This window comes from Nannospalax galili, unplaced genomic scaffold (genome assembly GCF_000622305.1).
Source record: "Nannospalax galili isolate Female #2095 unplaced genomic scaffold, S.galili_v1.0 scaffold918, whole genome shotgun sequence".
NCBI classification, from domain to species: Eukaryota; Metazoa; Chordata; class Mammalia; order Rodentia; family Spalacidae; genus Nannospalax; species Nannospalax galili.
This window is the reverse complement of record NW_008343216.1, coordinates 2,694,459-2,710,269: the sequence shown is the minus strand read 5'-3', so window position 1 is coordinate 2,710,269 and position 15,811 is coordinate 2,694,459. Positions and strand designations below refer to the sequence as shown.

The following is a 15,811-nucleotide window of genomic DNA, read 5'->3' as shown; positions in this document are numbered from 1 at the left end:
ATAAGGACATAAGTTCAGATCACCAGCACTCACATAAAAAGCCAGGCACAGCACTGCATCCTGTAATCACAGCACTGAAGAGGTGGAGACAGGCAGATGCCTGGCACTCACTGGCCAACCACCTTAGCCCATTGTTGAGCTCTAAAGTCAGTGAGAGACATTGTTCAAAAAACAAAATTCAAGAGTGACTGAGGAAAACACTTGATATCTGCCTCTGATCTCCACCTGCATGTGCACCCAACTACACACCTACATGGTTGTGCTTGTGCGTGTGAACACACACACACATACATAGTATGCTTTAGGAAGTATAGGAATTAACAGAATACTTCTGATATCACAACATCATCAATAATCCATAGTATGCATGCAGTCTTCTAAAGAAGAGTGGCTAATGTGTGTGTGTCTGTGTGTGTGTGTGTGTGTGTGTGTATGCATACATACACACACAATTTGCCTTTTGAGTGTAGTTAGAAACACTAAAATTTTGTTTACAAAATACATGTATGTGGAAGTGGCACTGGCTAATCACTGTTTGTTGGATCTTTTAATTTTTAAAAATTTGAGCAAACCCAGAATTCTTTGCAGTTAAGGTATGCTCAGAAGCCTGAATCTAGGCAATGGCAAATTAAAGAAATTGTTGTGGGCCACTTTTAGACCAGGTCCATATGACTATGTGATCCTTCCCCTTTCACTTGCTGGGTGTTGATGCCCAGGGTTTTCTTGGTGGGCATGAACATTTTCAGTTGCTTCAGCCTGTTGATATATGAGAGAAATAAATTTCTACTATATTTCTAAATTTATTACACATTTAGGGTGAAATCATTACAGTGACTAGGCTACCTTAACTAATTGAGTGGCCTACACAAAATTTCACACTGAAGAATGCTTATGGTTTTTTTTTTCCTCTTCATGAGTGAGAACAGTTGCAGACTTTTTGTCTGTAGCCTGTGCTTTCCATCTGAGAACCCACACCATTGCCTTACTATGGAGATTCCTGTATCAGCTCTGGAGATTTAATAATGTATCGCTATGTCATTTTAACTCAACTGCAGTAGCTCACTCTCCTACTAATCTCAATTGTTTCAAGTACTTTAACCCTCAGGATCCTGGACTTCTGTTTAAATTAAGTCCTGCCTAACTTCTGTCTACAGAATGAAATAATATGTAAGTGGCAGTTAAGATTCACTGGAGACAAAAAACATCTTATATCTGAGACACTAGAAAGCCCAGGGTATTATCACTTATCCAAGTCCATCCTCTGAATTTGATTCACGAGGACTGTAAAACTAGTCTGCTGTAGTCAGTGCTGAGGACTTCTGTTTTTTCAGGCAATAAAGAGCTGGAGGGGAATACTGGAAACATACCTAGGAGAGTTATGAAAGAAGTTAGAAGTAATCTGGATTCCTGATAGAGGAAAGCAAGCTAAGTATTTGATTGTTCCCCAGGAGGGGAAGGAATATCTTAGTTATAAATAAATTTGCATGTATATAGCTAATCTAACGGTATTTTGGGTGTGGCATATAGAACAGGAAAAGTAGTAACACCCATTGAATAGGCTTCACAATTCTTTTTCTCTTTCTAACAGCTTTCCATCTATGTAGGAAAATAACAGGACTTTGTTTGGCTCTTCATTAATATTTTATTTTAAAAAATTCAGTATTATAAAATGTTATAAAATATCACAAAGAATTTCTTTACCTACTTCTCTCTGCTTGTTCAAAATTTTAACATTTTACCTGAGAACAATTACCAATCAAGAATTGAACATGGAGAAATAGCAATAATTAACGTAGTGACCTTATCAGATTTCATCTGGTCCGGTATTCCATACTGTCTGTATTTGTTGTCATGTCTCCATGGTCTCTTCTAATCTGTGAGAGTTCCTCGATCTTTCTTTGACTTTTAGTTCTTTGTCTTCCAAGACCTTGGTGCTACTGCAGAATGTTGGCCAGATACGTTGAAGTGTCCCTCAGTTTGTGTCTTCTTCATGAGTACATTTGGGTTATGCATTTTCAGATGACCTAACATGCCGTGCCTTTCTCAGTGCATCATAGCAGGGGTCATGTGGTGTTGATGTGTCTTTAATTACGTGTTAACTTTGATACATACCAGTATTTTGTGGCTTTATGTCATTCACTGAAGAAGCCATGTGTTTTGGAGTGTTCCTTTATATTTCATTAACCAGAAGTTATTTATGAAAGATGGAAAATTATCCTTCATCTCAAATCTTGGACAAATTTCTGGAGCTTAATCTTTCTCAACTCCACCTACTAACCTATAGCTGTTTTGTTCTATTTATGTGTGTAAAAAACCTTACTTTGACTGAACCATTGCACAGTTCGTTTCCTTTCATTAGTGTTATGACCCTACTTTATTAGCTATGAATAATTAGATTCAGTACCTACTAGAGAAATACTTGACCTGTGATAGTTTGAATATAGAATGTTTCCCACAGGCTCGTGTGCTAAACACTTGGCTCTTAGCTGGTAGTGATATATTGGGATGTGGTAGAAGCTTTAGATGAGGCCTTGTTCTTAGGAAGAAATAGGCCACTGGATAATACCTCATCCTAGTTCCTGAGTAGGGTAGCCTCTGCCACATGCTTCTGCTGCCTGATGTTCTGCTGGGCCATGAGCACAGGAACAAAGGCGCCAAATATTGTGGAATGAAAGCTCTGAAATTCTAAGCCAAAATAAATGCTCCCTCCTTTAAGTTGTTTTTCTCAAGTATTTATCACAGCAAAGAAAAACTAACACATCTTCCAAATCATCTTTATGGCTTCCTTCACCTTTCCTAGTAGCAGCTAACTCTGTTTTCATGGCCCACCAGTACCTTACATCAAAGTTTCTATTCAGTTCCCCTTCAATTCAAGTAATTTGAAGTATTTTGAGCTGATATCCTACTTTAATTACATTATTTCATGTTAAACTATAACTTGTATTTGTTATATGTCATTTTAATTTGTTCTTTTTTTAAAGTATCCTCACATTAATCACTATTTTTATAGGGTTCAGTCATATTTATTTATTTCATATACTCCAATTATTATTGATCTTAACAGATACTGCTTCATACACCCCATGTACTTTATCATTATTTTAAAGATGGTGTAGAAGTGGTGAATGCTTTGACTTTTTCTAAAAATGTCTTCACAATAATCTTGCATGATAGTTTATTCTTTTTAAATCTTTGATTTATAGCATCAAACTTGTAAAAATAAAAATTGATTTACGTTCACCTGAAAAATATAGAGGTTCTCAGGGTACATTTTAAAAGCTAATTTTTGAACCATTGTTGGGTTAAAAAGTTTGATTACTAAAAGGATCATTTCATGATAATGACAAGGTTGCTGGGGCTCAATAGTATCTGTTTTTTCTTTTTGCAACAATACTAAAATATCTTCATGCCTCTTACAATTTTGTTGGGATCATGTGACCAATTTTTAACCACTTAAAAAAATGTCCAGGTGAAATTTCTAGGTTTGTCACATTAACTCTTTTTAATCTATGGCCTTTCAGATTCTCTGACTTTGTGATCTGTAGACACAGATTTTCTATAGCTGCTGTTGCAGGTTTTCTATTCCTTTGCTTGCTGGTTGGAAAATTTCAAATAGTTATTCTGGCTCTGAGCTATTATTGTATATTAGGTGGGGGCCACTTGCATGCTTGGGAATGATGGGAAACAGAAATCATGTCTTTACTTCATGGAATAATATTTCATGAAAACCCAATCACTCATTCAATTGTTAGAGAAGACTGCACATTCCATGGTCTTTAAATTGACTTCTTGACTGGAAGAGTCATCTTTTCTAAGGAGGATATAAGGATATTTTCAGGTGGAAATGAAATGATAGCAGAATGTTCTTTTTTCTCTTTTTCTTCTTTGATAATGGTAAAAACATATTTCTTGGATTTCTTATAGTTGAGTTGGACTCATATAGTCAGACGTGATTTAAAAATACAATGAAATCCCAGGGCTGGAGAGATGGTTCAGTGGTTAAGAGCATTGGCTGCTCTTGCAGAGGCCCTGGGTTTGAATCCCAGAACCACCAGCTAACAACCTCCCATAACTCCAGTTCAGGAGATCCGACAACATATTCTGATCTCTGTGGGCACTGCACAACACACATACACTTATATACATGTAGGTAATACATTCATACACATAAAAATAAAAATAATAAATAAAAAATTTAAATACAATGAAATCTGATAAAAGTTTAATTTTGAAAATTTTTATTTATTTAAATTTATGTGTATATGTGTGCCTGCTTGTCTTTCTTTGCAACACATGCATGCAGGTGCCTGCAGAGTCTAGAAGAGGGTATTGTATGCCCTGGTACTGGAGTTGCAGGCAGTTGGGAGCTGCCCAGTCTTGGTCCTGAGAACTGAACCCAGATCCTTTGCAAGAGCAGCAAGTGCTCCTAACTACTCAGCCATCTCTCTAGCCCTGTATTTATTTTCAAAACTTAAAATTTTAAGACAGGATTTCACTCTGTAGCTCAAAACTCAGGATTCTCCTGCCTCAGTGTCCCTAGTGCTGTGATTATAAGTATACTACTTTGTTAGTTACCTTTCTGCTGCTGTGATAAAACACAGTGACCAAGGCAACTTATGAGAGGAAGAGTTTATTTATTTGGCTTCTAGTTCCAGAAGGATAAGAGTCCACCATGGCGGGGGAGGCATGGAAACCAGAGCCAGAAAGCTGAGTGCTCACATCTTACAGCAAGCAAGCACAGGAAGCAGAGAGAGAAACTTGAAATGGGGCAAGGCTAAAGCCCACCCCCAGTAACATGCTTCCTCCATCAAGGCCATACCTCTTAAACCTCCCAAAGCAGCACTACCAACCGAGGACAAAGTATTCAAACACTTGGAGCCTATGGGTGATATTCTCATTCAGACCACTAGAACCACCATGCCTGACTTATTTTACATTTTATTTTGTTTCAAATTTATAAATTTATTTTGATGGCAAGTTGAACAAACACCAACTGGATCCATCAAGGTTGTATTTACTGGTTTATCTTATTGAAGAAATAAGATAGAATGAATTGAAGACTATCTCCAAAATTGTAAACTACAGAATCTGGTTCCTTGATGCCCATATGACCCATAAGTTTTGTATCCCATCGATCTCTAGTCATCCTGTCCAGCAGGCACAGGTGAGGCATTCCCACTTACCATGTGTAGGCAGGAAGTGTACTCTAGATAGCTGGGCTAGAAACCTGGAATTCAGAAAGTCATGAAAGAGAAAGCTGTCCTATATAATAGTGACATTTTAAAGTACTCCAGTGTATTTTGGATTTAAAAGGCTCATTTTGAGCAAGCTGTTCTTAAATTGGAACTTGAGCACTTCTTTTTTTATAAAGCACAAGCATGCATGTGCACACATGAAAACAGAATATTTCTTCCTACTATGTGTACTCCTACTATAAAATAGCAGCATCTCTATTCTGCTGTATTTTTTTAAATTTTTAGGTTTTCATACAATATAATTTGATGGTATAATTATATATATATATACACACACATATATATGTATATATATATTTGTGCTTGTGTTCCCACATGCCCTTTAATGTGCGTCCATCCACTGGAGACTGGTTAACCTACCAAGAGTGCAATCCTTGAAGAAAACTCTCTCTCTCCCTCCCAACAGCCATCAAGTCCCCAAAATTTCTTAGGCTGGGTTGGAGTTTCTTACCCACTTCCCCATGTCTATGCTGGGATTTTGTCTGGTTTGAGCTTACATGGGACTTGTGCATGCTGTCACCATTGCTCTGAGATTCCAGCTGTCTGGAAAACTCTGTTTCCTTGTGGTTATCCACCCCCTCTGGCTCTTACAATATTTTTCCCCCTATTCCACAATGAGGGTTAGTGGGAGGGGAAAACAGGGAGGAATTTAAAAGAAGGATTAGATCCAAATACATTATATGAATGTATGACTACTAAACTATTTAATAAAGTATCATAGATTAGATGACTTACAAATAAGTATTTATTTCTCACAAATACTTGCTTCTTAGTTGTGGCAGTCAAAAAGCCTAAGATAAAGGTACTGGCAGGTTCGGTGTCTGATGAGGGCCAACTTCCTAGTTACAGATGAACATCTTCTCATTGTGTCTTCACACATCAGAAAAACTGAGATCACTCTCTAGAATCTCCTTTGTACAAATTCTAATCTTATTCACAAATGACCTCATGACCAAATCAGTTACCAAATTCCCACTTCCAATCACATTGGGGGTTAAGAGTTCAACAAATGAATTTGGGGAGAGGACTCAAACATTCAGTTCACAACACAGAGAAAGGAAGAAAATATGCTACAAATGACTTCTAAAATAACTCATATCTAGACTATACAAAGAGCAACTTACATAAAAATAGCAAAAGAGTCAAGCCTGGTGGCCTTTAATTTCAACATTTGGGAGACAGAGGCAGGCAGGTCTCTGTGATATCAAGGTCAGGCTGGTCTACATAGTGAATTCTAGGCCAGCTGAGGCCTGTCTCAAAAAAAAAAAAGCTCCCTCTGGCAGAGGGCCTGAGAATGCAGGGGACTGCCTGAGAGCCCTCAATCCTGCCACCACATGGTGGTCCTTTTAATAAGATAATGCTATACAACAGTCCCTTCTGCATGAAATAACTACCATCATCACAACTTCAGCTGAGCCTGATCGCATAACATCGTCACAACTGGGCTTGTTGAAGGTTGTGTTCATTCATTAAAGGAGGGCCAAGCAGGGTCATTGGACCCTCACTGCATTATCCTGCCATTCTTCCCAGCCAACTGTATGCAATTTGGCCCTAATCACACATGGCTTCCTGGATTTGGGGAGGGCTAAGATATACAATCTGGGGACGGCTAGGAAGAGAAGGCATGACCCATGCTGGATAAAGGCTTTCCAGGATGCATAACCTCAGGTCATACATACACCTCAGCAACCCCTCAGCTATCTTGAAGTCAATTCCAAATGGACCAAAAACCTCAATGTGAAGCCTGAAACTCTGAAACTGTTAAAGAAAACATTGGCAATAACATACAAGATATAGTTGTAGGACAGGATTTTCTAAACCGGATATCAATTGCTTAGGAAACAAGGACAAGAATCAACAAATGAGGCCTCATTAAACTAAAGAGTGAAGAGAAAACCCACAGAGTGAGAGAAAATCTTCACCAGCAACACATCTGGCAGATGTTTAATATCTGGAATATATAAAGAACTCAAGAAACAATAAAGGAAGTAAACTAATTAAAAGATAGGCCAAGGAGCTGAACAGAGAGTTCTCAAAAGAAGAAATAAAAATGGCTAAGAAACATCTTAAAAGGTGTTCAACATCATTAATAATTAGGGAAATGAAAATTAAAACCACTTTAAGATTTCATCTTACCAAGTCAGACTGGTTAAGTTCAAGAGAGCAAATTATACCAAATGTTGGAGAGGATGTGGGAAAGGGAGAACGCTCATCCACTGCTGGTGGAATTGCAAACTTGTACAACCTCTACTGAAAACAGTGTGGAGAACCCTTTAAAAACTAAAAATGAACTTACCATTTGACCCAGTTATTCCGTTCCTTGGCATTCACACAAAGAACTCATCCTATTGCAGAGGCACTTCTACATCCATGTTTTTTGCTGCTCTTTTCACAATAGCTAAGAGATGGAAGCAACCCTCAATTGATGAGTGGATAATGGAAATGTGGTTCATTTATATGATGGAGTTCTACTCAGCAGAAAAGAAAGATGGAATCATGAAATTTGCAGGTAAATGGATGGAACTAAAAACTATTATACTAAGTGAAGTAACACAGACTACAATCTCAGAAAAAAAAATCGACATATGTTCTCCCTCATATGTGGATCCTAGGATCAGACTCTGATAAATAAGTATGCAAACAGACATAACTGCAGGAACCAGGACAAGGCTAAGGAAACAGTGAGGTAAAGGAAAAGAAAGAACCTGAGAGAGAACAGTAGGAAACAGGTGTTACTAAGGGAGATATGGATAAAAATGGGGTTATTTAAATGGGAGGGGGAAGGGAGGGTTATACAAGGAACCTCGGGGATAAAGGGAAAGAAGGAGCTCAAGAGAGGTGGGACCATAGGAGAAGGGTATTATTCTGGAAGAGATGGGAAAAATGGGGTACTTTAAATGGGGAAACCATGGTTGAAGGGTTAGTCAGTGAGAGAGATAAATAATGCCTAGCTAGTTTTTAAAAAAACAGAGGGAACCATATTAGTCCAATAACCTACTGACAAATTACACATACAACTAATTCAAGGAACAGAGTAGAAGGGCTCCAGTTGTTGAGGGGAGGCTATGGAATGGTGCCTTTTGGGATGCAGGTATAAAGATGAATAACATTGTTTGGGATGATCTGTTTTGAAATACACACACACAAAAATCAATCATTTAAAAAATGAGTTATGTTTGCAGAAGAACCATAAAAATTTGCTTCATGTTAATTAGTAGATATGAAAGACTTTACCACTGAAATCTACCTGTTGATTTCATATCCATGCTGAGGTGCCAAGGATCCCAGAAAGTAACTGACTGTGACTAGTAATAATCAGACATACAGAGATTAGAGATTCATGTGCAAACATCTAAGTGTTATTTGCACTGAAAATGAGTTTTTCTGTATGAAACAGTATCTTCTAAAATGAAATGGAGATCTTTTTTAAAGGTTAAAACCTCATTCAGTTTTATATCTTATAGGGTTTATACTGAGTACAATAATGTATAACTGTATTGATTCAACACTGTGAACTTAAAAATTACAGCCAATTTTGAAAGAGATGCATCTTTGCTCTGGAAACTCTTTTATTGACTATGTCAATCCTGTTCTAATGAAATGCTTCTACTAATCATGTAGTTATTAAATAAATCAAAGAAAATGAAAAAAAAACAAAAAAGGAAAAAGAGGACAAAAATATGCATACAATTATCAAATGAGACCCAGATAGTCAGTAAATACAAGGAAAAATGCTTAACCACTTTAGTATTAGAAAAATGTGTGAGCAATTAAGTTAACCTATGACACAGCATATTTCCCCCAGATTTAAATGACTTTAAAAATCTTAGCAAGGCACACACACACACACACACACACACACACACACACACACACACCTGTGGATAGAAGGAATTTATAGAACATGACAGTCGTCTATTCAATTTCCATCTCTCCTGTCTTCCTAAACAACTGTACAAATTGACCAGGACAAAAAGCATTTGGTTTCAAACAAGGAACCATGAAAATTTTGTTTTCTTTTTCTCGGTGTTTTTTGCAGGTAGTGTTACTATATGGCATAGAAACTTACAGCTTTTGCAGCCAATAACTTAGAAGGAGAAATGCTCTAAAGACATTTCTGTGAGAACTTTGGTGTCCCTCTCCTGTGCATCCTTCTTTAATAATACTAAAAAATAATGGCTGCACTTGCAGCACACACAGCATATATATCAAGCACTGTACTGTCACCATGAATTAAATATGAAGAGAATTGCAGACATTAGTTATGGTAGCAGGTTCTGTTGTTGCCAAATGCCATCCTAGTTGGTAACTCAGCAGTAAGAAAAATGAAATTATGAAATTTTCAGGTAAATGGATGGAGCTAGACAGTGTTATACTAAGTGAAGTAACACAGATGCAGAAAAGCAAGTGACATATGTTCTCCCTCATTTTCAATTATAGCACCAATCCCTTATATGTGAGTATATAAATTCTGATATAACACTAGGAGCCAGGTAAAGGGAAGGGATACATGGAGATAAAGGAAAAGAAACAACCTGAAAGGGGGGATAGTAGGGAACAGATGTTACCTGAGGGAGGTGGAAAAAGTGGGAATAATCAGCAGGGAGGGGGGGGAGGGACATGCAAGGGACCAAGGTTTGGGAGAGGGAGGGAAGTCAGGAGAGGAAAGATGGCTGGAGTCCGGAGGTATTGGGGGGAGGGTGGGGTTAATTGGGCACTGTGACTAAGGAGGGAGGGAGGAGGGAAGCTGGATGGGAGAAAAAGAGTAGAGATGAATGAATCTTGGGGGGCTAGGAAACCTAGAGGGAAAAGTGATGCCCTAGAAATCCTATGAGAAATACACATGGAGTGTCTGAACATTAATGCATATGTATACCTGGGAGCTGCTTGGCAGGGAATGCAGTGCCAGATAGAAGAGACCTCCCTTAGAGGGACAGGCATGCCATACAGAACTCATGAAAGAAGCTTCTTTTTGCAACAGATAGAGGCTATTGCAGAGTTGCACATCTGGTCAGGCACAGAGAACATATGCCTGGGAGATGCCCAGTACTTGGTGACATATGTGTAGTCGAATGTCTACAACTAAGGTTCATGGAACATAGTGGAATAAGGAGTAGAGAGAGAGTGAATGCACCCCTCAACTCTCACCAGTGAGTCTTCCGTGTACTTTGGAGTGTGATACACACAGAAGGTCATAATTGGCCAAGTTTTGGAGAATAAGAAACTGTAGAGTGTAGGATGGGACTCCTGTATGGACCCTCACCCACCCATGGCTCAGGGACCATTGCAGAAAAGGAGGTAGAAAGATTGTAAGAGCCAGGGCTGGTTCATGAACACAGGAAAGTAGAGACTTCTGGGCTACTGGAGAGTTGCTCATGTGAGCCTGTGGTAGCGGTAGTGTTGAACTTGGATCCCATGTTAGCTCAATTAAACAAGGGCCCAAAGGAGAGATGAGAAATAGGTAGAGGGCCAGCACTAGATTGAGAACTATTTGAGACTGATTGCTGCTGGGTGAAGGAGAATATGACTTACATACGAACACTGGATGGGCTGACTAGACTCCAGTGTATGCATTTACAGTGAAGAACATTTGGGTGCAAACACCTGAATGAATAGGACTCACTTAGCATGTACGGCAGAGTGCACAGAAGTAGAGAGCTGTGGCTCGAATTCCCAGAGTTCGAGGTGGTGGGACCCACCGTTCAGGCCAAGGTGCTTTTGGAAATATGTGTTGGGAAGGCTGCATGTTTGCTCCAACCAAAGCTTGGCGTCATTAGCACCACAGAGTGAACAAAACCCAAAAGCGATATGCCATCTGCTCTGCCCTGTCTGCCTCTGCCTTACCAGCTTTGGTCATGTGTAAAGGTCATCGTATTGAAGAAGTTCCTGAACTTCCTTTGGTGGTAGAAGACAAAGTTGAAGGTTACAAGAAGACCAAGGAGGCTGTTCTGCTTCTTAAGAAACTTAAAGCCTGGAATGACATCAAAAAGGGCTATGCCTCCCAGGGAATGAGAGCTGGCAAAGGCAAAAAGAGAAACCACTGCTTCTGGATCCAGCGCAGGAGACCCTGCGTCATCCATAATGAGGACAATGCTATCATCAAGGCCTTCTGAAGCATCCTTGGCATTACTCTGCTTTATGTGAGCAAGCTGAACATTTTGAAACTTGCTCCTGGTGGGCATGTGGGAGGTTTCTGCATTTGGACTGAAAGTGCTTTCGGGAAGTTCGATGAGTTGTATGGGACTTGGGGTAAGGCTGCTTCCCTAAGAGTAACTATAACCTTCCCATGCATAAGATGATGAATACAGACTTTAGCAGAATCTTGAAAAGCCCAGAGATCCAGAGCCCTCCGAGCACCGCAAGAAGATTCATTGCAGTCCTGATAAAGAATCCACTGAAGAACCTGAGAATCCTGTTGAAGCTAAACCCATATGCAAAGACTACTCACAGGAGCACCATTCTTCGCAAGGCCAGAAATCACAAACTCAGGGTGAAGAAACGAAGCCGCAGCAGCAGCACTGGCAGCCAAATCAGAGAGGGGGGTGACAGAGAAAAGGGCGGCCCCTGAAGAGAAGGGGACTCAAGCAAGAAGTCTATGGAGAAGAACAAAGCAAAGCTGCCTGTGGATGTCAAGAAGCCGAGGGACGAAAAGAAAAAGAAGCCTGCTGTATAACCTATTAAAATCTGTCTATTCCACAAAGAGCAAACAAAGACAGCCTATTTGAATAAAGACCTGATCAAACATTAAAAAAATAAAAGCAAAAACAAAACTTTCTATTCAGGTCTTCTACTGACTAGGTGAAGTCAGAAGGCAATCTGTTTTATGAAAGTCTGCAGATTTAATTACTAATCTCATCTAAAATATGTCTTCACAGAATCATTTGGAATGTTTAATCGAACATCACAAGCCTATGCCAAGCTGACACATAAAATTGACCCATCACATCCACCATATAGCAAAATATGTAAAAATGATATTGTATTTGAAGCAGCAACATGGAAAAATGTACTTGGGACTATTGGGAGTATTGGGAGTAAAGAGAGAGGACTTTTTCAGTGAGTGATGAGTTAAAGGGAAGACTATAAAAACTGAACTCCCTTATCTGAAATGATTGGAACTAGAAATATTTTGGAATTTTTTCAACTTAGAAATCTTTGCAAATACATAATAAAATACCTTGAGGGTCAAACTCAAGTACAAACAGAAATCACTTATGTTTCATAAATATTTTATGCACATATCCTGAAGGCAATTTCATAGAGTATTTTTTACTGTACCTGTATTATAACTATAACTTGTCACATGAAGTCAGTTGTGAAATTTTTCATTGTGGTTTCATGTTTTTGTTCAAGATGTTTTGGATTTTGGAGTACTACTTTGATTTTTCAGAGTTTTGGATTATGGATGCTCTACTGTAATTTACATAGACCCTAAAACACTACTGGCCATTGTCCCTGATCTTGGTTACCCACCAGAACTTCACAGTAAGACCCTATTTTAGAAGACACTGAATACATGAACTGTAGAACAAACAAGGACAAATCAGACTGCTGCTGACTTCAGAGCCTCATCTCTACTGGCTAGCTTTCATAGTGCTGGAGGGTGCTATGCATGCTACTGGACGAAAATAACCATCAACCTTACCCAGCTGTGAATCCTGTGAACTATAACAAATGTCCTGGCAAAATATGCCCACCAATGCAATAGCAGCACAAATTTTGTAAGAGTACCCAACCACTTTCTAACTGGATTTAAGGTATGCTTCATTGGATGGAGCACATATCTGACACTAATATCAGGCCTAGGAACCTGAGGCTAGACAGGTCACAGGGGATAGAGGAGAGCCCAATACTAGTTTTATACTAAATAACTGTATTATTAAACTGATTCCTAATGCTTATTGTTATACCCATAGATTAATGCAACTCTCAACTCTCACCAGAGAGTTCCTGCATCAGATGGTGATTAATACAGAAACAGACAACTGGCCAACATGCAGAAAACAAGAGGCTGCAGAGTGCTTATTCCTGAATAGGACACCTGCATCAAACTTCTGCCTCCCAAGCTTCAGGGATCATTGTGGAAGAGGAGACAGAAAGAGTATTAAGAGCCAGAGGTGATAGATGGCCACAACAAAATAAGGGTTTTCCAGACAGTTTGTCAGTTACTCATAGAAACTCACAGCAATGGTGACAGTATGCATAAGTCCCATGCAAACTCAAACTAGACAACAACCTAGCATAGATGTAGGGAAGTGGGTAGGAAGCCCCAACATTACCTAAGGAACTTGTGGCAACTGATGACTGCTAGAAGGTGTAAGAGTCAGTCTCTTTCAAGGATGTGGCTTTTGGTAAGTGAACCAGGCTCCAGTCGAGAGGCCCACACTGAAGCACATTTGTGACACAATTTAGACTCTACAGCCTTTGTTATATATAGAGTACATTAAATTAGGCTGGGGACAGTAGGAGACATGTGGATAGGGGAGGGGATCTAAATACCATTAAATTGCATTGTATGAAAATTACAAAAATCCAGTAAGATTTTTTGTAAAGATTCAGAAATTCACCAAAGGAGGAACCAAATGATTAAAAGGATGACAAGGTCATTCCACAGACATTAAGTGAAAACCCAAGTCATGAAGAGAAAAACAGTGTGTGTGTGTGTGTGTGTGTGTGTGTGTGTGTGTGTGTGGTGTATTACACTGCTGAAGTTTGAAGCCAGGGGCCTTATACATGTTTATATGCTAGATAAGCACTGTCCCTCTGAGTTACATCCTGAGCCTGTATCTGATTTGTATAGCTACTCAAAATATTCTTAAGACCATTTACAAGAGAAGATAAATTGTCAAAATCCTCAGAAATACTACTAAGTCACCTTCCTCTGCATCAATTTGAAGTATAATGAAGAAGTAGGTAGATACAAGAAAACACTTGAGAATAAAACACTTCCTCTGTCTTTACCAGGATTTCAGTGGTGAGCTGTCTTCTCTTTGGGTTCCAGAATGAATTGACTTCTGAAAGAAAGAAATTAAAATCTGAAAATGTTATATCATATATTTAAAGCATAAAATATAAACTAGAAATCGATATGAAAGCAATATGTTAAGAAGTCACATGATAAAGTAGCCATTGGCTAATTGCAAATAAACTACTTGCTCAAAAAAAATCCAGTCATAGGCTTAGAGAAAGTTCAGCAGGTAAGGGCACTGGCTGCTCTTGCAGAAGACCCAAGTTTGGTTCCCAGCACCCACATGGCAGCTAACAACCATCTGTAACTTCAGTTCTAGGGAATCTGAAGCCCTTTTCTGGCCTTGGCAAGCATTGCACAAACTGGGTGCACTTACACACATGCAGGTAGAATTTCTACTCATACAACATAAAAAAAATTAATTTACTTACAGGCAAGTGTACTATATACCACTCATCAAAGAAGCTTCTTTTTGCAACAGATGGAGGCTATTACAGAGTTCCACAACTGATCACACACAAAGAATATATGTCTGAGGGATATCTAGTCATAAGACAAATCTACAGTGGAACCTCTACACCTAAAGCTCATGGAACATAGTGGAACAGGGGGTAGAGAGAATGCTAATTCATCCTTCAACTCTCACCAGTGAAACTTCCTTATACAACAGAGTGTGATACACACAGAAAGCCACAAATGGCTAAGTTTTAGAGAGTAAGAGACTGCAGAGTATGTGTCCCTGGATAGGACTCAACCATGGTTCAGGGATCATTGTGGAAGAGAGGGAGGAAAGATTGTAAGAGACAGGGTTGGTCCATGAACATAAGGGAAGCAGAGGCTTTTAGGCCACTTGAAGCTTGCTCATGTGAACTTGTGGAAATGGTTGGTGGCAGTATGCACAAGACTCATGTGGTCTCAGTCAGACAAAAGGGCCCAGCATGGAGTGAGGGAAATGGGTGGCAGGCCCCTGTCCTAGCCTGGGAACTGTTGGTAACTGATTACTGCTGAATGAGGGAGAACAGATCTTCTTTAAGATCTCTAGATAGACTGACTAGACTCCAGTAGATGGAATTGCACTGAAGGCTATCTGGGTACAAATGCTTGACCAGATAGGTCTTGCACATATGACAGAATTAATGAAGTCTGGTGGGGGGGGGTTATGGCGGGAGTGCAGATGGAGGAGGAGGTCTAAATTTGATTAAGAACTGTTGTATGAAAAGCACAAAACTCAATAAACTATATAAAAATTAATTAATTAATTAATTAATCAATCAATCAATCAAAAAAAGCAATCCAGTCTAGTAAAAAGCGATCAAAATAAAATGCTGGAATAGGAAGACTTTAATTAAACAACTAAAATGCATACTGAATACAGTTGACTACAGAACTAAAATTAAACAATGTTATTTTACTGGAGAGTAAAATGTAAGTGCTCTAGATAATGAAGGAAACAGCAGTAGGAATTAGGGTGTTGTAGGAGATAGGCAGATGCTTTTAAAAGTGTTGATTTACCACATTTATCAACAGCCAATCTACAACAGCCTATATTAAAAAAAATTCAATAGCATCAGACTCCTAATTATTTTAT

General features: G+C 39.0%; 1 pseudogene; it reads left to right on the top strand.

Annotated features, from left to right (window-relative positions):
• Window positions 1-8,325: 8,325 nt before the first annotated feature.
• On the top strand, window positions 8,326-11,980 carry LOC103739130 (annotated as a pseudogene).
• The last annotated feature ends 3,831 nt before the right edge of the window (window positions 11,981-15,811 follow it).